The sequence below is a fragment of the Hemicordylus capensis genome, chromosome 3, assembly GCF_027244095.1.
Source record: "Hemicordylus capensis ecotype Gifberg chromosome 3, rHemCap1.1.pri, whole genome shotgun sequence".
Classification (NCBI taxonomy): Eukaryota; Metazoa; Chordata; class Lepidosauria; order Squamata; family Cordylidae; genus Hemicordylus; species Hemicordylus capensis.
Genome location: NC_069659.1, coordinates 106,124,357 through 106,145,070, shown reverse-complemented (window position 1 = coordinate 106,145,070; position 20,714 = coordinate 106,124,357). Strand labels below are relative to the sequence as shown.

The 20,714-nt window shown below is 47.6% G+C and overlaps 1 protein-coding gene across 2 annotated transcripts in view; it reads right to left on the bottom strand.

The window, feature by feature from the left end:
- Positions 1-15,932, bottom strand: part of TAB3 (TGF-beta activated kinase 1 (MAP3K7) binding protein 3) — a 61,262-nt gene extending 45,330 nt beyond the window's left edge. For both annotated transcript variants that reach the window (XM_053308255.1, XM_053308256.1), the window contains exon 1: positions 15,577-15,932. The gene's annotated coding sequence lies outside the window, so the exon portion shown is untranslated. The remainder of the gene's footprint in view (positions 1-15,576) is intronic.
- Between the last annotated feature and the right edge of the window lie 4,782 nt (positions 15,933-20,714).

Genomic DNA, 20,714 nt, shown 5'->3' with positions numbered 1-20,714 from the left:
TAGTGCCCTTAGACTGTTCTTTAAAATCTGAACTTTTGTATGGTGTCCCTCAGGGCTCCATATTGTCTCCAATGCTGTTTAACATCTACATGAAACCACTGGGTGAGATCATCAGGAGATTTGGTGCAGGGTGTTATCAGAATGCTGATGACACCCAAATCTATTTCTCCACATCAGTACCATCAGAAGAAGGCATGACTTCTCTAAATGCCTGCCTGGAGGCAGTGATGGGCTGGATGAGGGATAACAAACTGAGACTGAATCCAGTTAAGATGGAGGTACTCATTGTGCGGGGTTGAGACTCAGGAGATCTGCCTGTCCTGGATTGGGTCACACTTCTCCAGAAGGAATAGGTATGCAGTCTGGGGGTCATTGTGGATCCAAACCTCTCCTTGGTGTCCCAGGCTGAGGAGATGGCCAAACTTGCTTTCTATCAGCCTTGGCTGATACACCAGCTGCGTCCGTTTCTTGAGATAAGTGACCTTAGAACAGTGTACACAAGCTGGTAACCTCCAAACCTGACTGCTGCAATGCACTCGATGAGGGGCTGCCTTTGAACGTAGTCTGAAAACTTCAGTAGGTACAGAATGCAGCAGCCACGTTGGTCTCTGGGTCATCTCAAAGAGACCATATTACTCCAGTGTTGAAAGAGCTACACTGGCTGCTGATCAGTTCCTGGACAAAATACAAAAAGTGCTGATTATAACCTATAAAGCCCTAAACAGCTTAGGCCTAGGGTATTTAAGAGAACGTCTTCTTTGCCATGAGCTCCACCGCCCATTGAGATCATCAGGAGAGGTTCATCTGCAGTTGCAGCTACTTGAGGACGGAGCTCCGCTGTTGCTGCCCTGAGGCTTTGAAGTGCACTCCCTGTTGAAACAGGAGCCTCCCCATCTCTGACAAATTTTTAAAAGGCAGTGAAGACACATTTAATTAGATACTGTTTTAGTAGTTCTTAACATTGTTCTAAATTTTAAGTTGTAATGTTTTAAACCTTTTTGTTTTGTTTTGTTTTATTGTAAACCCCCCAGAGATGTAAGTTTTGGGCAGTATGCAAATCTGTCCAATAAACAAACAAGTTTCTAGATGATTTTGGAGTAGTTGCACTGAAGCCTACTATAATATATGAAAACAATCAAATCAATTGTAGTATTCTTTCACAAAGAGAGTTACACAGAAAAGTACAGAAGTACAGAAACGTAAACACATTGATGTGAAATATGTTGTAAGAGAATTACAAGAGAAAAATATTATTGATTCAGAAGAAATAGTTGCAAACATACTGACAAAACCATTAACCAGACAACAATTGCAAAATTTGTAGATGACAAAATGTGTGGCTTAAAATTAAGCAACAAGACAATGAGAAGGGGAATGTTGGGATTTCTGTGTATATACATTATCTTTATTCTTGCCCCTAATGTATTGTGAACATATCTGTGTACAGGCTTGGGACAGAGTTTAGAATGTTCCTGTCAGTCATCAGTTCCGTAGACTGATTAGTCAGTTCTTATTTCTTTCTGGATGCTTAAGATAACTTTCATTCAGAGTAGGACCGTTTATAATTTGGTAATAGGTAATAAACCTTAGTAAGTAAAATTATGTATTGTTGTAACCACCATTTAGATAAAGGCTAAGTAGATATAAATCTCTTAAGTTTAAAAGACAAAGCAAAGGTAGCAACTTGGTAACTAACATATAGAATCGCATCTGAACTACAAGGGCAAAGAGGCTGCTCCATCGGGAGTTTGCAAAATGTACCTTCCATACCATACACTACAGGCATGGTTTTAAAGCATAAGACGGTAAATGCCTTCTTGAGTGGTACACAGGTGAACTTAACCAGGTACTGCAAGAAACTTCTATGTTTCTTATACTGACAGTACAAAGATGAATACTTATGAGGACTACACTGCAGTGGCATCTCAGCTAGCAACCCACTCAAGAAGCCAATCTCTGATGTTTTCTCTGCTCCAAGACTTGTTCCTCAATCGAGTGCAGGTAAGACGATTGATTGATTGATTTCTATACCGCCCTTCCAAAAATGGCTGAGGGTGGTTTACACAGAGAAATAATAAACTAGCTGAACCCGCACAGAGCATCAGTGCAGCAGTCTCCTCTCCCAGCCGCCGCCTTCTGCCCCGTCTCCTCCCTCCGCCCCTTTCTGCCAGGCATCCCATTTCCCCATTTGCAAAGCAGGCAAACTTTGTGGCAGAGCCTCTTGCCTTTTTGCAACCCCTCAGTCTTGGTTTTGCGGTCCCTCATGTCATCGCTACCAGCCCCAGCCCGGCCATCCCCTCCCAGATGCCCCCAACTGCCAAATTTCCTCCTGCTCCTTGAGGACGCTCCCTGAGACCGGGTGTCCGTTGTCTTTGCGCCCTCGGGCAAGCGCCTTGGGTACGTTTACCTCACAGGGGTCCAGTTTCCTCCTTTCCCCTATAGTTTTCCTCCTTCCTCCTGTTCCCCAACTCTGCCAATGCCTTGCTAACCGCTCTCTCCCGCCTGCCTCCCTCGCTGCAGTTCGCCATCCAGACACATCCCCACATCCCCAAGCAGTTCCCAACGCAGTCGGTCATAAGAGAATTAAATATATAGATAAGATGGCTCCCTGTCCCCAAAGAGCTCACAATCTAAAAGAAACACGAGATAGACACCAGCAACAGTCACTGGAGGTACTGTGCTGGGGGTGGATAGGGCCAGTTACTCTCCCCCTGTTAAATAAAGAGCATCACCACATTAATAATCACGACGTTTGCTGTCCTAAATATAGGACAGCAAATTTGTCCACTGATTTCCATCCATATAATACAAGTAGCAGGATTTCACTAAATGATGTTCCAGGCGGCTATCTAATTTCTTACAATATTTTAGAAATGCCAGATGTACTCTAACAGATACTGAGGGCAGCCCTAACTCCATTCTTCAATAAGCAGCAAGAATGCCCTGGAGGAGGCCCAGAATCCTTAATAACTTTGTCCAATAAACTTAATGCTTTGTTACATTCTGCTACATTGTTGACCAGCAAACACTTTTGCGTAGTTATTTTGCTCAGTAACTAAATTATTGAACACTGCTAGGGAAGTTCAAGAAATGAAATCCAGGAGGCCCTCAAATATTGCAGGGGTAACATTTGTGGAAAGCATGATACTGGAATGCTTGTCCTAACCCCCCAAATTGAGTTAAATTTCTTAGCTAAACAATCCAGTCTTGCAGTGAGAGTGGATGCAGCGTGGCTATTTAAACTTGCCCACATGTCAACTGAGAAGCATGGAAGGTATAAAGTTTAAATAGCTACTCTCCCTGCTCCTCAGCTGGCACGCAGGCAGCAGCGATATAGGAAGATGCTGAAAGGCATCATCTCATACTGCGTGGAAGGAGGCAATGGTAAACCCCTCCTGTATTCTACCAAAGACAACCACAGGGCTCTGTGGGTTCTAGGAGTTGGAATCGACTTGACGGCACACTTTACCTTTACAAAAGACAAGAATAGGTGGAGCAGATTGAGCTTCTCCCACCGCTTCTTTAAATCTCTGTGCCAGCTGAGAGGAGAAAAGAGTGGCCATTTAAACTGTATCTCAGTTTAGTTGGGGGTGGTGTGGTAGAAAACTGCAAATAATCAAAACTACCCCCCACGGAAACTAAATTGGTATACAGAGAGGTGGCCCACGATGGGCAAAACCACTATTTGAGGGCCACCTTTATTATGCCATAGCCACCTAATGGCGCAGCAGGGAAGTAACCTGCCTAGAAAGCAGGAGGCTGTTGGTTAGAATTCCTGTTGATTTGTTTCCCAGAATATGGGACACAGTGGTCCCTCTATTTTTCCCCCCCTATCTGTTTGGAATGAGTTTTGTTCTGGGTGGCAGTATCAAGGCACTGTGTGCGCACATGCATTCAGAGTGGGACCTTCCTGATTCAACCTGAGCAGGATCTAAAATTAACTGAGTGGACATCAGAAAGCTTGTGAGCGTGCACACACCTTAGAGGGAACAGTGTATGGGTAACTCCTATATCGGGCAACAGCAATACAAGAAGGTGCTGAAAGGCATCATCTCATACTGCACGGGAGATGGCAATGGTAAACCCCTCCTTTATTCTCCCAAGAAAACCACAGGGCTTTGTGGTCGCCAGGAGTCAACACCGACTTGATGGCACAAACTTTCCTTTCCCCCTCTTTTTATATGCCATAGATTTTTTTTAATTAATGTGCTTGCAAAAGAGAAGTAAAAGAACAGTTTCAATTTTTTAGTATTTCAACTTCAAATGTTATTCATTTTATTGACTAATTATCATATACAGTATGGTAAATCTGAATCATAGTAAACATGAATCTGAGAAACATCTTCTGTTTCTCTTGAACTAGATATCATTTTGGAATTGTCGATCAGATTATTGTTTTTTAAAAATCTATTCAGAACAGCAGCAGTTAAAATTTTGTGGTTATGTTCAGAATTTCTTCTTAAAAAATACTGCCCCCCCCCCCATTATTTAAACTGCTTAGTGAGCATATGCCAGAGCAAAATGCGTTGCATTCAATTAATTTAAGTGGCAGGATTGTTCATGCAAAATCTGGTATCTTAAGTCACCAGGAAGTATGACTTTATTTCTCACAAACCAAATTCTTCAAAAGGTCACAGAGGGAGGACACATTCTTTAGCACCTGTGCGGTTGACTGCCTAGGTGAGCACTCTATATATGGTTCAGTAAAACCCTTCCCCTCCTTTCTGGATCAACCCTAGAGTTACTGAGGGTGGCAGTAGTTCTCTGAGATTGAATGTGAGGTATACGGACAGAGAGTTCTCTTTTCTCTAGCGGCAGTAGAACATTCGTTGCCTGATGTAGCACCTGCAGTCTTGTGAGTATCTCCTGTGGAGGAGGAAGAAATGCAAGGATCAAAAGGCCTTATAACTGTCCTTTATTGCTACAACATGAAATATGAAGCTCTACAGAAGCTCCAACCCCAACTACTGCTCCTAAAACAAAATGAGCTCTGAACCTTCTCGCATGCAAAGAACACTATAGGACAAAATGCATGAAACAGCTGCCAAGCTCCACTGCCAAGTACTTTTTCCAACCCCAGTAAAAGAGAAAGGAACATTGGTCCTACTGTGAAGGGTTCTTTTTCCCTGTAGTAGGAGATCCTCAGTGAGGGTAGTGGACTGCGCATGCCTGAAGACAGAATTGGACCATGTGACTTAATTGTAGGCGGAGCCGCCTCCTAGCCCCAGTTCCAGGGCTGATGAGCGAGGTAAGGAAAGGTCCATGGAGAGAGCTCGGTGAGTGTGTGTCGAGTAGTCTAGAACTATAACAAGAAGAAAGATCAATCAGAGATGACAGCAATAGGGAAGTACTACATACTAAGAACCCTGAGAGTCGGCAACCAGAACCAACCTGTCCCCAATCCTTGAAGGAAGCATAGCGGAACGGGAGATCCCCTGAACTAGAGGTCCAGGAACATCCAGGTGGGCCTGAGGATCTCCTACTACAGAGGAAAAAAAACCTTTCACGGCAGGACCAATGTTCCTTTTTCCCCTGAGTAGGAGATCCTCAGTGAGGGACATGCCCAAGCTGAAAAACCCACGTCCCTGGGAGGGAGGATGTGACTAGACAACCTGCTGTAGCACCGTGCGGCCAACGGCCATCTGCGCCTCGGAGAAACCCGAAATTTTATAGTGACGGATAAAGGGTCTGACAGAGGACCAGGTAGCAGCCCTACAGATCTCAGAGAAGCGAACATGAGCCGCAAAAGCAGCCGAGGTGGCCACGCTCCTGGTAGAATGAGCAGTAACCCCCACCTGGGGAGGAAGGCGAAGAGCCTCGTATGCGAGGAAAATACAGGATTTGATCCACCCAGCTAGCGTAGCCTTAGCCACCCTGTTGCCGAGGGATGGGGGGGGAGCAAAAGGATACAAAAAGCGCATCAGTCTTTCTGAGCTCTTTGGTCCTGCGTAAATATGTGCGTAGGGCTCTACGCACATCGAGGTTATGCCACAACTTCTCTCTGGGGTGTGCCGGATCAGGGCAAAAGGACGGTAGTACAACCACCTGGGACCTGTGGAAGGAGAAATTGACTTCAGGCAAGAAGGTGGGGTCTAACTGGAGGATGACCGCATCAGATTGGAAGGTACAGAATTCTTTCCTCGCCGATAATGCACTCAACTCTGATACTCTGAGAGCAGACGTGATCGCCACCAGAAAAAGCACCTTGTAGGACAGCACCTTGAGTGGAACGGAGGCGATGGGCTCGAAGGGTGCCTTTGTGAGAGCATTCAGGACACGATTCAGGTTCCAGGAGAGAAAGCGCTTGATGGGGGGCAGAGCGAGATTGACCGCCCCCCCCCCCCCCCGCAGGAACCTGGAGATGTGAGGATGCAGTGCCGGTTGTGCCGACGAAGAGATTGAGATGTCAAGGACTGAGGCCAACGCAGAAGCTTGTCGCTTGAGGGTGCTAGGGCGAAGGTGGAGACTAAGGCCCGCTTGTAGGAAAGAGAGGACTTCCGGTACCCCGGCCACTAGAAGGTCCTTCTCGTGTTCCTGTGCCCATCGGATAAAGGCCTTCCAAGTGGCCTGATAAATACGATGCATGGATGGTCTCCTTGAGGCCAAGATGGTGTCCTGGACTAGTCTAGAATAGCCCTTAGCTTCTACCTTCGCGTGCTCAACCTCCAAGCGGATAGCTGGAGCCACTGGGGGTCAGGATGCAGGAGGGGACCTTGGAGGGGGAGGTTGTGTTGGGGCAGGAGTCGCCACGGAGGGCGGGTGGCGAGTTCGAGTAGGTCTGAGAACCACAGTCAGCGGGGCCAGAAGGGAACGGCCATAATCAGGCCCGCTCTTTCCAGCAGCAGTTTCTTGATGACCTTTCTGATGATGGAGATGGGGGTGGGGGGAGGCGTACAGGAGGCCGTCCGGCCATGGTGAGTGGAGTGCGTCCGTTGCTTCTGCCAGGGTGAGTGGTACCTGCAGATGAAGCGGGGAAGCTGGTGGTTGGTAGGAGACGCAAACAGGTCGACCTGTGGTCGGCCCAGTACCCTGGACAATTGCTTGAAGACTTCCGGATGAAGTGACCATTCCCCTGGATCGAGGGATTTCCGGCTGAGCAAGTCCGCCAGATTGTTGTCTTTGTCTCTTATGTGTTCGGCGATGATGGAGCGGATGCTGTTCTCTGACCACTGGAAAAGAAGGTCCGACTCCTTCATTAGTTGTCTGGATCTGGTGCCCCCGTCGGTTGATGTGCACCTTGACTGTTACATTGTCCGTCCTGAGGAGAATATGCTGTCCACGGAGGATGGAATGAAAGTGGAGGAACGCAAGTCGGGCTGCCCGAAGCTCCAGCCAGCTGATAGGCCTCGTGGACTCCTCTGTCGACCAAGCACCCTGCGCCGTCTGGCCTTGGCAGTGAGCTCCCCAACCCGAGAGGCTTGCATCAGTCGTGACAACAATGCGCTGAGGCTCCATCAGAGGTGTCCCTTGGAGAAGAGCCGGGGATAGCCACCAATGAAGGGACTGCTTGACCGGCCGGGAGATCTTGATGACTTTGTGTGAGACAGCCATGATGTCGTCCTGCTAGGGGAGTAGCGCCCACTGAAGGGGCCGTGAGTGCCACCTGGACCAAGGGGTGCATTCCAGTCACGCGACCACTGAACCCAGGGCTTGGGCCAGCACCATGACATCCTCTTTGTGCTTGTGCAGGAGCGGGCGAAGCTGACCAGTGATCTTGTGTAGTCATTCCTCGGGAAGGCGGATCATCCCCTGCGCCATGTTGAACAGGGCCCCCAGGTGTACCAGCTGTTGGGACGGAAGGAGATGGCTCTTTTCGGTATTGATGACAAAGTCATGGTCCTGAAAGGTCATCACTGTAGCCTCGACATCCTTGATGGCCTGTTGTTCTGAGCGTGCGCGGATGAGCAGGTCGTCCCAAAAAGGGTGTATGTGGACTCCCTGGAGGCATAGGTGAGAGACCACGGATGACATGAGCTTTGTAAACACCCTCGGGGCTGACGACAGGCCGAATGGTAATGCGCAATACTGGTAGTGACTGCCCTCGTAAGCAACGCGGAGATGCATCTGGTCCTGGGGGCGGATAGGGACATGTAGGTAGGCCTCCGAGAGGTCCACTGATGCCAGGTAGTCCCCTGGGCGAACGGCCTCCTTTATGGTGTGGAGAGATTCCATCCGAAACTTCCGCTTCTGAACAAAGCGATTGAAGGCTTTGAGGTCTAGTATAGCCCTCCAGGAACCGTCCTTTTTTGGTACTAAGAATAGGATGGAGTATATGCTACGAAATCTTTGCGAGGATGGAATGTGTTCTATTGCTCGAATTTGCAACAGGTGATTCACTGCCTGAAGCATCCGCTGATGTTTGAGTGGATTGACGGACCTGGGAGTGAGGTAGAAGTGAGGGTGCGAGAACGAGGAAAGTTCTATTGAGTAACCCTGTGTGACAACGTCCAGAATCCAGGTGTCCGAGGCTGTGGAGAGCCAGGTTGTGTAAAATTCCGACAGCCTGCCCCCCCCCCGCCGGGTACGGTGTCACTGCTTGCACTCAGTGATGGGCGGGTTAAACTGCTTGGTGGCGAAGCCCCTAGAGTTGCCCCGGAACCTTGGGCGCCACTGTGTTCTGTTGGAACCTCTGAAAGATTGGGAGCTGACGTCCCTTGCCAAATAGCCTTGTGTGAAAGATTGCCTGTAGGGGCGAAACGAAGAGCGTGATCCACGAAAAAATTGCCTAGAACCCCTACGGGAAGAGGGCATTGCCTTTTCTTGTCCTGAGTTTCAACTAGGACTGGTTCTAGAGCCGGACTGAAAAGGTCTGACCCAGCGAAAGGGGCTGATGTTAATGCCAATTTGGATTTAGAATCAACATTCCATGACTTGAGCCAGAGTGAATGTCTGACAGCCACACTCGCCACCATGGCCCTGGAGGAGTGTTGGATGCAGTCTAGGCTCAAATCCGCAGTCAAGGCGGCTGCCTTGGCCATTTTGTTTATGCCTTGTCATAATTTGGGAAGCTCAGGTGGAACCAACTTGGCCAGCTCCTTGGCCCAGAGCACGGACGCCCGGGCAAAGATGGAGTTGGTAGTGGCCATTTTTATGGCAGTGGCTGAGGCGTCATGGACTTTTTTTTGAGGAGGGTGTCACTTCGCCTATCCTCTTGGGACTTCAATTGCTCCTGGCCCTCGGAATGCAGAATTGCCCCCGACACCAATTGTGCCACAGGCGGATCCACCTTAGGTGTGGCTAACAATTTGGACACGTCTGTGGGTAACTGATAGTGCTTTTTGGGGACATTACCAAGCGGTTTGGTGGAGGCAGGTCTCTGCCATTCCGCACACATCACCTTCCGAAAGAGGGGTGGAAAAAGAACCACAGACACAGTTGTTTCTGCAGACAGAAAAACCTGGTGATCCAGCGTAGACGCTGGCTGTGTGGGTTCAGATGAAGAGACATCATTAATAGTGCATTTAGCCTTAGTCAACACAACCTCGAAGTCCGCTGAGGAAAAAAGTCTAGTAGAGTTAGAAATGGGAGGAGCCATTTCCTCCTCAGACAGTTCCCCCTCCTCTTTGTCTGAATTCATTGGCCCCGAAGGGGGCATAGGTATAGAGTGCTCCGAGTCACTCCCTGCAGGAAGGACTGGTGCCTCTGCCAGTGTGGGTCTGATCAGTAGTTGGGGAACCAATGGAGGAAGCTGGGGAGGAGTGGTGTGAATGAGGGGTGGAGGGTTTGAGGGAGCGGGTACCACTGGTGTGCTGCCCCTACAGGGACTGGGGCACTTAGGCCTCTTGTCCCGCTGATGAGGAGAGGAGGAGGAGGCACTGCGCCTGCATTTGTGCCTATAATGCAAGGGTCTAGGTATAAAGAGGCGAGGCCCCATTCCTCGCACAGAGGAATGGCCCTGCAGTGTGGGCTGGAGTCAGGTGAGGACGAGGAAAGTCGATCGCTGCCCCTCCTATTGCTGCATCCCACTCTTTGGGCGGTACTGGGGGGCAAGGTGGGAAGAAGAACGCCAGAGGTAGAGGGAGCTAGGGCCAATGGCTGGGGGTTCCCCACTGGGAGAGACTGGGCTAGGACTGGCACCGCTGGCAATGGAGCCGCAGGTGATTCAAAAACAAACTCTCTACGAAAAAATTCCCTAAGCCACTGGGTAGCCCTGGGCGAAAAGGGATCAGTACTTACAGGAGCCTGTGGCGTAGTTGCTTTAGATGGAGAATGAAACAACAGCGGGGGGGGGGGGGATGCGTGGGCCAGCCGGTTCCCCCTCAACCACTGGGCCCTCACTGGGCAGAGGAATGGGTGCCGTGGTAGTGCCCACCGGGCTCCAGTCATCCACCTCAGAAGTGCACCTCCTGGAGCTTCCTGCTGCTTAGGCGCCATTTTTGCCTGCTTTCGATTTTGAGCGCTTGCAAACGGCTTGTATGAGGAGCCGCTCGCTGAGGCGCTTGCAGCCTTCCGCCCTGAAGAGAGTGTCCTTGTGTTTCTTTTTCTTTTGGGGGGAGCTCTGGCCCCCGTAATGCTTGGATTTCTTTGTGGCTTTCATTGCTCGCCGCTCATGAGCCTCTGCTCCTGTCGCTTTAGTTTCTGCTGCCCCGGACGCCGAAGTGTGGGCGGGGTAGTCAAGCGGCATCGGGAAAGTTTCCTGTGAAGCCGCAGCAGGCAGCAGAGAGGTTTTAACGCTGCCCAGGACCTGCGGCAGTGAAGCTCCCTCCGATAAGGAGCCCTGAAGAAGCTCCTCAGCATGAGCTAATTCCATTGAAAAGAAGGGGCAGAGAACAAAGGCAAACAGATTAGGAGGTGCCAATTAGGGTCAAATGAACTCAAAAGACGCAAATTTGGATCAAACAATTTAGCACCGAAAGAAGCCCAACTCTCTTCCCACCTTCGCACACTACTAAGGAAAGGGGAGGGGGAGAGCAGGAAGGGAGAATGGTAACGATACCAGCAGACGAAAATAGCCAGAGCTCTCTCCAAACGTCCTGTCCTGAGCGAGACAGAACTGGAACTGAGGCTAGGAGGCGGCTCCGCCTACAATCAAATCACATGGTCCAGTTCTGTCTACGGGCATGAGCAGTCCACTACCCTCACTGAGGATCTCCTACTCAGGGGAAAAAGGGTTTTAAATTTGTGCCCCCTCTTTTCACAGTTGTGTCGAGAAATTCTCTCCAACAACTATGGCAACCCTAGCTGCTTTCCTATCTGTGCTGCAACCGAGACGGCTGCCTTCCTCGCCAACCTCTTGACCCGGCTCTAGCTATGCTGAGTCCAGTTAGGTATGAGTGGAGGGGAAAGCTCTTGATGCAAATGTAGCCATGGTTAATCACCACATTTAAAATAATAAAATTATGTTGAATAATAACTAAATTATGGTTAAGGACTGGCTGGAAATCAGAAGGCGGAGGCATGATTTGAAGTGGGTCTGTAAGGTTTACATTACCTACAACTAACCATGACAACTTTTCTGAACATGCCATAGCTAAGTCTGTTTCTCCACTTCTTCAGTTTCTCTGCCTGCAAGGTGCCAAGAAACTCGCATTCCCATCTCCCTGCATGTTTCCGCCATGTTTGGGAGCTCAACTAGGGTTACAGTTATTAATCATGCATAGCACTAACCATGGCTAAGCATTATGTTTGCACCTGGCTCAAGTATGCTACACACACCACAAAACACTATGAGATTAATAGACACAGCTCTCTGCTCCATACTTGTACTGCCTTGGCTCACTTCTTCCATTAAGAGAGCAGAAGCTGGGGTGGGATCTGTCTTTACCACTCTTATCTGGAATATTGTAGTGAGTAAGGACAGCACCCTCACCCAGGACGGGCTCAAGTATTGCAACGCGAGGCACCAAATGTTGCCTTGGCAAATCCTGATGAGGGCCAGCCTCCTTTCAAGACCAACACTACAAGCTTTAGTACTGCTCTTCTCCACTCTGGGAGGAGAGAAAGTTGCCAGCAGTCTCCTCTTCTTTCCTTGTGCTCCTTGCAAAACTTGCATAAGACTGATTGGTCTGGAAGAGCTGTTCCAATGGCAATGATGAGGGACAGCATGACACTCCACTGGTAATCCAATAACCTGCTGCATGAGGAGACTACCTCAGCTTCTCATGAAAGGTCCACCTCTGCCCACATCTGTAATAGTAGTAGTAGTAGTTCTTGTTATTTTACATTTATATCCCGCTCTTCCTCCAAGGAGCCCAGAGCGGTGTACTACATACTTGAGTTTCTCGTCACAACAACCCTGTGAAGTAGGTTAGGCTGAGAGAGAGGTGACTGGCCCAGAGTCACCCAGCTAGTTTCATGGCTGAATGGGGATTTGAACTCGGGTCTCCCCAGTCCTAGTCCAGCACTCTAACCACTACACCACACTGGCTCTATAGATTCATGTCCATACACCTTAAGGAGCACGTGGATCTACATGTGCTTTTTCCCTCCCCGAGTCAGAAGGCAGTTTTCCAAGGAACAAAGCACAAGAGTTAAAAGTAGATCAAAATGTATTACTAGCGCTTCCAGTGCAAAGGAATAAGTGGCACGTATACAATTCATTTCACTGAGCCAGAGAGAAGTTGACCTAGGTGAACCCACATTTAGCATCTGTATGGATAGTGGTTGCCAGAAACTCTTTGCTGAATACAAAACATAAAAAGAGCCAAACAAGGCATAATGTACAGTCATAGTGTTCCATGTGAGAAACTTAAGTTGAAATATTATTTTGCTTAAAGAGGGTGGCATCCTATTATTTACCATCATCCTTTGAACATCCCAGGAGGCTGCTGAGCTTCCACTTCAATTCTCACATCATAAATTGCACAGATGGCAACAGAGGCTCTTCAAAGCATACAAGTTAACTGCATCTTGTGTCATCTGCATTACAAAGTATGTTACCTCACTGTACTAAGAACTAGATTTTGGAACTCAGTTTTGTTACCACAGACTCAATTCCATAGTGAATATATATTTATTTATTTTATATTTATAAAACCAGAAACAGAGTTATTCCCATGCCTAACTTCTTTTGCATCTATACTGTAGAGAAAAACATGACACATTTTTAAAGTCACATTTGCATAAAGGAAATACAAATTTGCACAGATATCATTAGTAATATTTACTAGTAATGTTTAGTAAATATTAGTAAATGGTAGCAAATACTGCAAACTTGTTAAGAACAACAGAATTGCCATCCTGTGTCAGATCACCTAGACAAACACAGTCTCTGACAGCAACCACAATAATGCTCCAGGAAAGTAGGGATGTGCATGATCCAGTTTGGCGGTCCTTTCTGAACCGCCAGACCGGTTCAGAGATCTGGAGTTCGGGCCAGTTTGGCAGTGGGGGGGAGGGTAACTTTTAAGGCACAGGGAGGGTCCTCATCCCCCCTCCCATTACATTTCCCCCACCGGCAGTGTTTCAAATACCACTGGCGCGGGCCAGCAACATACCGCCTTGCCACCCCAGTCACTGTCAGACTGGAAGTGGCTGGTACATACGCACACCAGCCATTTCCAGTCTGATACTGACTGGGGCAGCAAACAGGTACGCTGCCGCCCCACACCAGAAGTTTTTGAGATAGCATCGACGGGGAAATGCAGCAGGAAGGGGGTGGAGATGTGCACCCTCCCTGCTTCTTCAAAGGTAAGCCCCACACTGCTGTCGAACCGGCCCAACGCTGGTTCATGCACATCAGTAAAGGAAAGCACATAAGCAACTCAAAATACTTGTAGCCCTCCTTGTGTCCAAAACAACAACTAATCTGATAATTAAGGGTAGGCTGCTTTCGAACATGAAGGATCCATGTTTGGCTATTAATAGCCATTGACAGAGTTGTCCTCCATGAGTTTACCCAATTCTTTTTAATGCTACAAATAAATGAATTACAAGATTTAAGAATAAATATTGTTGCACAGAATCAAGGTGGTGTTCCTAGTATTCTGTTATGAAGAAATCCCCTTTTCCCACCACTCAACAATTTCTCACTAGGAAAATACAGGTTTTCTCCAAGCAGCAACTCACCATGCAATGGGGAACATGGCTAACCAAGTGTCAGTGCCACATAACACCTCCACATTACAACTGACAAGTAACACTTCTCTGTTCAACACATTTGCCTGGTTTTGTAGATAGGTGCATTTAAACATTGCTTTTATCAACATCATAATCACCATCCACTTCTTTAGAAGTTAAGCACTATCTCACTATATAATTGTAATAAGGACACAAAAGCCACCTGTAGCCACCTAGTCACCTGTAGCATATATAAATCTCCTCCAGTGGCTACCAGCCTGAAAGCTTTAACAATGTTGATTCTTCACCCCTGCCCTGCCCCCGAATACTCTTTATGCCACAAATAACTGGAATAGTCATGTATGGGAATGCCAGTTCATCGGAGACGGGGCCTTATTTGTAAGGAACAAGAAGGAAAAAATAAAGTGGCAAATACCAGAGAGGTTTCACCCCTTCCCCTGTCACATAATTTCATAATCTTTGGATTTGTGCTGAAATGACTCGTTTGTCCTGCAGCAAAGTTCTTCTACCCTCTTGAATTATGAGAAAATACACTACAAGTAGCACAAGTGCACATACAGTATTTAAAAAGGCATAGGTTTTTAATCATCTGAAAAAGGCCCTTATTCTCTTCCTTTTGAACACAGATCCTCTGAACTGCACACATCACGATAAAAGTGATTAAAAAGCAGGAAGGGCAGAAGTTTCACCAGGCTGCCAAGTCCTTGCTACCATTCAGGCTCTCCCATTTCTAAAGCTGCCAAAACCAAAGCAGCAGAATCATACTGCAGTCAGCATGCTAAGGAAAAGTGCCAAAGAAAGCAGCAGCTATTACACATACAATTACTTACAACAGCAACAAGACAATAGTTGGAACACTTCCCACATCCCTGTTATACAAATACATGCACAGGTGTGGCATATCCCAGCAACCGGAAAGCAGCCTCCAAAACAGACAAAAACTTTTGCTGCACACATGTAGGTGTAGAGAAAACACTCACACCCTTCTACATTTTTTCACCTACTCTCTGATTTAGTAATTCACAACCATGGAAAAGCTCTCCTTTTTTGCAGAAGGATATTTAAGGCAACCCAAGAAAGAGAGATCGAGATTGTCAGGGGGAGGTTTTCAACAAAACACCTGATCCGCAAACACCGGCCTCAAGAAGTGGCTCGCCATCACTCCGAGCTGAATATTTCTTATCCTGCAGCCCCACTGGATGTATAAACCGCCACTCCCCCACCGCCCGAGATTAATACTGCACAGTTTAAAAGAACGAAAATGTATCCATCTTCGATTTTTAAAAGTTAGGCGCTAAGGGAACCTTATTAATATCAACCGCCACACACCCCACGCCAGATCTTCATCCACGTCTGTAACATTTCCAGAAGAGCCACCTTTTCTGGAGGACCGGGTGGGGGGGGGGAGAGACCCACTTAATTGACTCATCCCCTTCTGAATGCTCCCCTCTCGCCCCAAACCAACCCCCAACCCCGCACATAAAGGATGCAATGCCAGCCCTCCCCCAGCTTTCTCCTTCCCCCCTTGCTTGTCATGCCCTCCGAGCCTCCCCTCACCGATCGCGGGGGGGCTGGTTCCAGTGACACCATCGCGCTCTTCCCTCCGGCTCGGCCCCTTGGCGCGGGGGGAGCTGGGGCGGCCAGGCCCCCCGGCTTCTGGGGGGGTCCCCCCTTCCCGTCTGCGTGAGGTGAGGGGGGCGTCTCCGGTTGGCACCGGCAGACCGCAGCGGGGGGATGGGGGAAGGGGCGGGACAGCGCACCAGACACGGCCGTAAAGCGCTTCCGGGACCCGGTTTGCGCCGCCCGCCCCGTGCCAGGCAGGAGGAATTGAGCTAGGACTGCCTGGCTGAGGCCAAGGGAGGGGCCACCTTCGCCAGCCGCTCTCCCTTCCTCCTCCAAGAGACGTTAAAGAAAAAACGTCCAAGAGTTCCACTTCCGGTCCCCGATTGAATTTACGAGCGTAGTCCATGTGCGGGGCGGGAAGGGTGGCGATACATACGGATGGATGCGCGTAAAAATGCCGACAAAACGGGCTGTGCTAGACGTCCCTACACTACATTTTTTCTTGTGTTGATTTTTGCTGGTCAGAAACTGAAATAAAGATTGATGGACTATAGCACTTTTTAGAATAATTATGCTCTCGCCTACCCAGACAAGTTGGAAGCGAGCTAGATAAGCTTTTGCTTTCCATACCTTTTCCTTCCGGCAAAGGAAGTTTCCCGTTAGTTTAAAGGCCGCCTCCTGGCAGCAGAATGTCAACAGAGAGCAATTACAGTGATGGGAAATGTTGCATAGTTATTTTCGACTTGTTTCCTACAGTTTTGATTCTACAAGCCCACTCTTTTTGCTGCAGTGCTTTCTGCATTGTTCTTTACACAAAAGAAGAAAAAAGCAACATATGGGGAGCGGGGAGGAAAACTGAGAGTGGGAGTGTGCCTTTATATCCTCGAGATAGGCAGGAGAATGTCTGCCTATCGTAAAAGTCATAGGAGTCCTCATAGAATAAAATGTGGCCTTATTTAGTTTATTTTTCTACATTTTGGGGTAAAGAAGAAAATGGTTCCAAAGTGACTTGTTAAGGAAGGGAAAGGGAAAGAAAAGGTTCTGCCGTCGAGTCGGTGTTGACTCTTGGCTACCACAAAGCCATGTGGTTTTCTTGGTAGAATACAGGAGGGGTTTACCATTGCCATATCCCGCGCAATATGAGAAAGGAGGCCTCTAACTCTGCCTGCTATAACCGGTTACACGTTATTTATTAGTCGAATTGTACGGGGATGCTACAAGCTACGCTTGGAACCGGAAGTGCAGCTCGGAAACCATTAAGACTAAGATGATCAGTGTACCTGCCTGTCTGTCATGTCTAATACGGCGGCGCCCGAATGACAAAGTATCGCGAGATATGGCGGAGACGAATCTAAGGGGCAGTTAAGTGGAGATCGTTGGTGGAAGACGGATGATGACCCCGCAACTTCAAGCTGTCTGAGTCTGACCGACAGGCGGTTAGAAACTGGGGGAAAGAACCGTTTCCAAGCTCGGTCTGTAGCTCTAGGTCATCTTGGGTCTATTCTCGGACAGAAGGATGGAATTTAGCCTTGATGGGAATCGTAGTTTGAGGCGTATCTACTTAGTGTACTCTCCCTTTCTTGCAGACCACAACTCCCGACAGGCTTTGCAACACCCGGATGTTAATGATTGTCGCGGTTGCTGTGAGTGGTTCGAGTACCTGATGGGAGAGCGGGGGGGGGGGAGGCGTCTGCCTGGCTGTATGGGCGTGCGGGCTTCCGTTCTTATTCGGTTTGATCCTCTGTTGCCTGAATTGCTTACTGGATGAAACCCGCTTCCGCTCATTTAGTTTCGTCTGCTACGGGAAACAAAGAACAAGCGTGTTTTCAGCTGCCCCTTTCGCTTTTCAATGGGGCGGCCGAGTCGTGGTTTCTTTCCTTTCTCTGACACTTACGGAGGGGAGAAATCAGGACGCTTTTCTTGCCCCAGCCCCTATACCCGGCAGCGCGATCCTATGCCTGTTTACTTGGAAACCAGTCCCACTGTCTTCAGTGGGGTTTACGTCCGCCCGGTAAGGATGGCTGTAGTGGCCTTTCTTCGTCCCGTCCCCCCTCACCAGCCGTAATAACATCCCTCACAATACTATAGCAGCATGAACATCCCCGTGGTGAGTTGTGGGCAGCTGCAGGGACAGCTGAAATTAGAATTGCAGAAACGTGCTAATTCGCCCTTCCTGCCTTTGTCCTGTTCCAGTTGGGCCTTCTGAGCCCGACAGACTCTTCTATCACATTTCTTGATGAAATTTCTTCCTTGATGGACATTCAGGGTCCTCTCCCTTAGGGAGCATTCGTAGTGCTAAACCTAATGAAAGGAATGGTTTTCATTGCCCTATCTTCAGATGTGTGAGCACTGTAAGATATTCAGGGCTGCTCTGGGAAGAGCATCTGCATGCAGAAGATCCCAAGTTCCCTTCCTGACATCTCCAGGTACGGCAGAGAGAGACTCCTGCCTGCAACCTTGGAGAAGCTGCTGCCAGTCTGTGAAGACAATACTGAACTAGATGGACAAATGGTTTAATTCTGTATAAGGCAGCTTCCTATGTTCCTAAGTGTCTTATGTTCTCCGGGAGTCTTCTACTTTTGCAGCCTGTCAAAATTGTTTGCGTCTTGCAACACTGGCAAATGTCTTGTTTTTGTATCTCCTTCATAATATAGCAAATTTTATACATTCAGCACTTTGTGACAGTTCTATGCTATGCACTCATCTCAATGCTGAATGATAATTATTTTAATACATTCTCATCCACTTTTTATTTGTAAAAGAGATGGTTTTCTCCATGCTTTCTAGGCAATTTCAGACAATGATTTTGATCTTTGTGCATGATTGAGTGTACTGAACTAAAGAGATGGGGATGTTCTGGTTAACTATTGTGTAAAATTTATTTATTATTTCTCTGTGTAAACTGCCCTGAGCCATTTTTGGAAGGACGGTATAGAAATCGAATTAGTAATAACAACAATAAAAAGAAGAACCTGAAAATTGAAATATTTTCTATTGTTTTCAGTGTGGACTCTCCTAAATGGTGCACATTTTTAAACCTCTTGCTGCTCCTGCTACTACTACCACCACCTCCTCCACCTCACACTAGGGATGTGCTCAAAGAGGGGGTTCTTCTAAGGGACAGGGAGGGTGCCCTTTCCTGCCCCTCTGCTTTCCCCCTGCCGCTGCTCTCCCCAAAAGCATTGGCACGGGGCTGCGGCTTACCTTCTTGCAGTCCTGGTCAACGTCATATCGGAAATGGCCAACGTGCATGCACCATGTGCATGCGTGCCAGCCATTTCTGGTATGATGCTGACCAGGGCTGCAGTGAGGGACTCTCCAGCTCCACACCAATGCTTTTGGGGAGAGTGCTGATGGGTGGAAAGTGGCAGGGCAGGTAAGGGCATCCTCCCTGGCCCTGCCCCCCCCCCCCGAACCGGCTCGAACGCCTGCATTCTGAACTGGTTCAGCGCTCCAGAAAAAGAGTGTCAAACCAGTTCGTGCACATCCCTACCGCACACTTCACCTCTAATGACTCTGATGTAAAGCTCAAGGTTAGGCTTGAGTAAATAAAGCAAAGTATGATAGTGATGATCCAATCATTCTGATCTCAAGAGGGAAGAAATCTAGGAATCTAATATTATGAAAGAAATCCTAGTAACTAATTTTTGGAGTTTTAATCTATTAATCACTAATCTGAATTGCATATTATGAACTGCGTATTTATAAACCACTTCTCTTAAATTCTGTCACTCTGCTGAGCACATTTGGTATTATCTCTGTTTTTCAGATCTCCCTCATTCCCTTTTGTTTTTCTGTTTTGCAGCTGATATTTAGAGCGTCACTGCCTCTGTACATGGAGGTTCTGCTGCAGACTTTTATAGCTAATATCAAAGCAGATGACACAACTGGCATAGCCCTTTCCAAACAACTGGGATTCATCTGATATAGCAGTAGTAAGCATGCCAGTACTTCTAAGGCAGGCCAGCTCAACTTAGGCCCCCCAGCTGTTTTTGGACTACAACTCCCATAAGCCCAAGCCACAGGGGCCAATAGCCAGGGATTATTGGAGTTGTAGGCCAACATCTGCAGGAGGGCCGAAGTTGAGCAGGCCTGTTCTAAGGTTTATGGCCCCCAGCTCTAGCTGTCTTTGTGGATTCTCAGATATATCCCCCAATCTTAACTCCACTGGAAGTAGCAGAGCCCACCTCTGCTTGGCCAGGCATCCCTCTAATATGAGAAATCATTCCAGATGCCCTGTGAGGTGATTTTGCTCTTCCTGCTGGGACGGATACTGAGGCAAGGAGCCACAAAGGCTTACTGTTGGAGATGGAATGATATGGGGCAATGCCCAGTTCATCAGACCCAACATTTTAATCAAGCCTAAGACCTTTAACTGATGAATTGAGTTGGTTATATGAATAATGTTACAGCTGTAAATATGCACACAATTAAACTTGAGTGACTGTTCAGACACATTTATTTTCTGGAGTCCTTAGGGAGTTATTGAATAGCACCAAAACATTATGGGAATAAAAAAACCAAACCTGGCAACCATAAATGGGACTTTATACACCCACACACGCATGTCTTTAAAATGCAAGGAGTACATTTCAGAACAAAGTGTGTTGATGTAACAAGGTATCCAAAATATGAGTGTCACTGTTTTTAATTCCTGTTTTCTCCATTTTTAATTCCTCTGTAAAAATGCTTAATTAGTGTTTTTAATTTTTAAAGCATGTGATCTGCTTTGACTTTATAAACATCAGTGCCAAGATCTCAGTTAAACATATTGCAAAGTAGTCATACGTTTGATTTAGGTCTTTCTGTACAAGCTATAAATCTGCTGTCTTAAGCTACTGCCTATTTTAAGACATGGTCTAAGGCCATGAAATATTGTATGATCCATATGTACAGCTCTTTAGGGAGAGGAGCAAGGCAGGGAGGCACATTCTAGGAAGCAAAACATGTTACCTAACTCCAATGCAGTTCTGTGAGTGGGTCAAATTGAAGAGCTGGAGGCTACAGTTTTTCAGTTATCCTGTACAGAAGATCATTCTTGCACCAACTACATTGCTAGCAAAGCCCCTTGGAAATCAAGCTTCAGTCAGTAGCAGTGAGTTTCAATAGGGCAATCGATTTGATGGTAATGT